The sequence below is a fragment of the Nycticebus coucang genome, chromosome 14 (genome assembly GCF_027406575.1).
Source record: "Nycticebus coucang isolate mNycCou1 chromosome 14, mNycCou1.pri, whole genome shotgun sequence".
In the NCBI taxonomy this organism is placed as follows: domain Eukaryota; kingdom Metazoa; phylum Chordata; class Mammalia; order Primates; family Lorisidae; genus Nycticebus; species Nycticebus coucang.
In genome coordinates this window covers 54,301,515-54,306,406 of record NC_069793.1, presented here as the reverse complement: position 1 = coordinate 54,306,406, position 4,892 = coordinate 54,301,515, and the positions used below count along the sequence as shown (strand labels likewise).

At 40.6% G+C, this 4,892-nt stretch overlaps 1 non-coding gene and 1 pseudogene across 1 annotated transcript; both read left to right on the top strand.

The window, feature by feature from the left end:
• The first annotated feature begins 648 nt into the window (after positions 1-648).
• On the top strand, positions 649-752 carry LOC128566150 (U6 spliceosomal RNA). Its single transcript, XR_008374446.1, has one exon. It is a non-coding gene; the product is annotated as a U6 spliceosomal RNA (small nuclear RNA).
• Positions 753-1,780: 1,028 nt separating this feature from the next.
• LOC128564743 (RNA-binding motif protein, X chromosome-like) lies at positions 1,781-3,185 on the top strand (annotated as a pseudogene).
• The last annotated feature ends 1,707 nt before the right edge of the window (positions 3,186-4,892 follow it).

Below are 4,892 nucleotides of genomic sequence, written 5' to 3'. Positions count from 1 at the left end.
CCAGGGGACTGCTCCTCCTCTTGCATGGTGTCCCTTTCTCCCACATGCTCTTTCTTCCCTGTTAGTCACAGGTTTAGTCCTGATGATTGGCAGTCCACACTATGCCCAGATCTCTCAGGATAAGACCAAACACTCTGTGCTCTGCAGGGGGCAGAACTTCAGACCACCATATGAAGGGGAAAGGGTGGATTGGGAATTTGGACTGTGGGGGGAAAGTATATGTTCAATTTTATGCCTAGCTGGGTGCGGTCTAGGCTCATAGTGGGATCTCCCTGGAGAAAGATATCTGGAGTTTAACTGCTCTCCAGCGAGGTAAAATAAGATGTCTTTTGTTCCCTGCTTGTTTGCAGATAGCCTGCAGCAGGCCTCATGCTTGGGGGAGGGGTCTCCCATCTTTTAGTCAATAGGCTTTGTACCTGTAGTTTGTTTTCTCGAATGCTCTTCCTTGGAGTTACATCTTGCTGAACTTCTTTCTTGGCTCAGCTCCCCAACTTTGGCTTCATAGAGTCCAATTCCCTCCAATTTTTCTTCTTCTGGTAAGAAGCCTCTGCCGAGGGTTACTACCAGTCAGCTATCTTCCCCTAATTTCCTTTTTTGTATTAGTATCTTTTGCTATGTGGTCACAGAGAATTGATAAACAGAAAAAGAGTGCTCACTTCAGCAGCACATATACTAAAATTGGTATGATACAGCGATTAGCATGGCCCCTGTGCAAGGATAATGCACAAATTCGTGAAGCATTCCATAATTTTGAGATTCTGAAATTCAGATAGTGGACAGTTTCAGAACCCCAGCATGACTCAATCTGAACAAGACATCACCCAGACACATTATAATTATCTTCACCAAGGTTAATATGAAGGAGAAAATTCTGGAAACAGCCAGATGTAAGAAAATCATAACCTACAAGAGGAAGAATATTAGAATGACTGCAGATCTCTCTGCTGAAACCTTTCAAGCTAGAAGAGAGTGGTCATCGACTTTTAATCTCCTAAAACAAAATAATTTTTAATCCAGGATCCTGTATCCAGCTAAACTGAGTTTCATTTATGGTGGAGAAATTAAATAATGACATTCACATGTTGAAGAAATTTGCCATAATTAAACCAGCTCTTCAGGATATTCTCTGACCTATCTTCCATAATGACCAGCGCAATCCTCTACCACCAAAGTAAACTCACTCAGAAATTTTTGATCAAAGTCCAACCTCCACAGTGGCAAAAGGATTAAAAATGTCCAATGGACTTCTGAAAAACTCAGTACTCAAAATTCTGCCAGGCTTATCAGTATTCTCAATTAATGTCTCAATTAATTGTCCTCTAAAGAGGCACAGGTTGGCTGACTGGATACAAAAACTCAGGCCAGATATCTGCTGCATACAAGAATCTCATCTTACCTTAAAAGATAAATATAACTCAGGGTGAAGGGATGGTAATCTATATTTCAGGCAAATAGAAATCAGAAAAAGAGCAGGTGTTGAATTTTATTCACAGATACAATAGGCTTTTAAACCAACAAAAGGAAGAAAAGATAAGTATGGTCACTTCATATTTGCTAAGGGTAACACTCAACATGATGAGATTTTAATTATTAATATTTATGCACCCAACCAGAATGCACCTCAATTTATAAGAGAGACTCTAATAGACATGAGCAACTTGATTTTCTCCAGTGCCATAACAGAGATTTTAGCATTCTTTTGGCAGTGTTGAATAGATCCTCCAATAAGGAACTCAGTAAAGAAATTTTAGATTTAGGTTGCGCAGTAGTGCTGGCGGCTTTTACGTTCGGTCTTCGAAGCCGGCAGCCGTAGGTTGTGCTGAGGTGCTGTTAGGAAGCCCTGTCAGCAAGCTCTTAGGAGCTTGAAACCTTCGTCATGCCTCCGACATGCCAAGAACAAAAATGGTTGAAGCAGACCGCCCAGGAAAGCTCTTCATTGGTGGGCTTAATACAGAAACAAATGAAAAAGCTCTTGAAGCGGTATTTGGCAAATATGGACAAATAGTGGAAGTGCTCTTGATGAAAGACAGAGAAACCAACAAATCCAGAGGATTTGCTTTTATCACCTTTGAAAGCCCAGCAGATACAAACGATGCAGCCAGAGACATGAATGGAAAGTCTTTAGATGGAAAAGCCATCAAAGTGGAACAAGCTACAAAACCATCATTTGAAAGTGGTAGACGTGGACCACCTCCACCTCCAAGAAGCAGAGGCCCTCTGAGAGGTCTTAGGGATGGAAGAGGAGGAAGTGGAGGAACCAGGGGACCTCCCTCTCGGGGAGGGCACATGGATGATGGTGGCTATTCCATGAATTTTAACATGAGTTCTCCCAGGGGACCACTTCCAGTAAAAAGAGGACCACCACCATGAAGTGGGAGTCCTCCTCCTAAAAGATCTGCCCCTTCAGGACCAGTTCGCAGTAGCAGTGGAATGGGAAGAAGAGCTCCTGTATCATGTGGAAGAGACAGTTACGGAGGCCCACCTCGAAGAGAACCCTTTCCCTCTTGTAGAGATGTTTATTTGTCCCCAAGAGATGATGGATATTCTACTAAAGACAGCTATTCAAGCAGAGACTACCCAAGTTCTTGAGATACAAGAGATTATGCACCACCACCAAGAGATTATACTTATCGTGATTATGGTCATTCCAGTTCACGTGATGACTATCTATCAAGAGGCTATAGTGATAGAGATGGATACGGTCGTGATCGTGCCTATTCAAATCATCCAAGTGGAGGTTCCTGCAGAGACTCATATGAGAGTTATGATAACTCACATAGTGCTCCCCCTACACGAGGGCCCTCACCATCTTATGGTGGAAGCAGTCGCTATGAAGATTACAGCAGCTCACGTGATGGATATGGTGGAAGTTGAGACAGTTACTCAAGCACCCGAAGTGATCTCTACTCAAGTGGTCATGATCGGGTTGGCAGACAAGAAAGAGGGCTTCCCCCTTCTATGGAAAGGGGGTACCCTCCTCCACGTGATTCCTACAGCAGTTCAAGCCGCGGAGCACCAAGATGTGGTGGCCATGGAGGAAGCCGATCTGATAGAGGGGGAGGCAGAAGCAGATACTAGAAAGAAACAAAATTTTGGACTAAAAATCCCTGTTCAAAGAAACAAACAAAAAGTGGAAACTATTGTCATAACTACCCAAGGACTACTAAAAGGAAAAATTGTGTTACATTTTTAAATTTCCTGTTAAGTTCCCCTCCATAATTTTTATGTTCTTGTGAGGAAAAAAGTAAAACATGTTTAATTTTATTTGATTTTGACATTGCTTTCAATAAGCAAATGTTAAATGTGTAAGACTTAAGTTGTTGTACTAGTGTTGTAATTTTCCAAGTAACAGTGTCCCTAAAGGCCACTTCTTGATTTTTTTTCCCAGTAAATGAGGCAAGCAATTCTAAGATCTTCCACAAACATCTAGCCATCTAAAATGGAGAGATGAATTGTTCTGCCTATACAAACAAGCTAGCTGTTAGAGGGTGGTTGGGGTACGCTACTCTTGGGATTTCAGGGTGTCTTCAAACTGAAATCTCAATGTTCTCAGTATGAAAAGCCTGAGATCAGATGCCTATGTAAGGAAAGTACTATTCACCCAGTAAACCCAAAAAACAAATGGATAATGCTGGCCATATTTTGCCTTTCTGACATTTCCTTGGGAATCTGCAAGAACCTTCCGTTTCCCCTCCCCCAGTAAGACCATTTAAGTGTGTGTTAAACAACTACAGAATACTAAATGAAAAGTTTGGCCAAAACCAAAAAAAAGGAAATTTTAGATTTAAACTTAGCCATTCAACAATTGGATTTAATAGACACCTACAGAACATTTCATCCTAACAAAATACACATTCTTCTCATCAGCCCATGAAACGTCCTCCAAAATTGATCACATCTTAGGTCACAAGTCTAACCTCAGCAAATTTAAAAGAATAGAAATTATTCCTTGCATCTTCTTGGACCATCATGGAATAAAAGTTGAACTCAGTAATAACACAAATCTTCATACTCATACAAAAACATGAAAACTAAATAACCTTACGCTGAACAATAGCTGGGTCAAAGATGAGATTAAGAAGGAAATTACTAAATTTTTGGAACAAAATGATAATGAAGACATGAATTACCAGAACTTCTGGGATACTGCAAAGGCAATCCGAAGAGGGAAATTTATAGCACTACAAGCCTTCCTCAAGAGAACAGAAAGAGAGGAAGTTAACAACTTAATGGGACATTTTAAGCAACTGGAAAAGGAAGAACATTCTAACCCCACACCCAGCATAAGAAAAGAAAAGAAATAACCAAAATTAGAGCAGAACTAAATGAAATTGAAAACAAAAGGATTATACAACAGATCAATAAATCTAAAAGTTGTTTTTTTTAACTGATCTTTTTTTTTGGTTTTTGGTCGGGGCTAGGTTTGAACCTGCCACCTCCAGCATATGGGACTGGCGCCCTACTCCTTGAGCCACAGGCGCCGCCCTAAAAGTTGTTTTTTTTAAAGGTCAATAAAATAGATAAACCTTTAGCTAACCTAACCAGGAAAAAAGAGTAAAATCTCTAATTTCATCAATCAGAAATGGCAAAGACAAAAATAACAACAGACTCCTCAGAAATTCGAAAAATTCTTAATGATCCCATCTCATGGTGGTCAAGGGACTTGAAGAGAAACTTCTCTGAAGAAGACAGGTGCAAGGCCTACAGACACATGAAAAAAACGTTCATCATCCTTAATCATCAGAGAAATGCAAATCAAAACTTTGACATACCATCTAACCTAGTAAGATTAGCCCACATCATAAAGTCCCAAAACCAGAGATGTTGGCATGGGTGTGGAGAAAAGGGAACACTTCTGCACTGCTGGTGGGAATGCAAACTAATACGTTCCT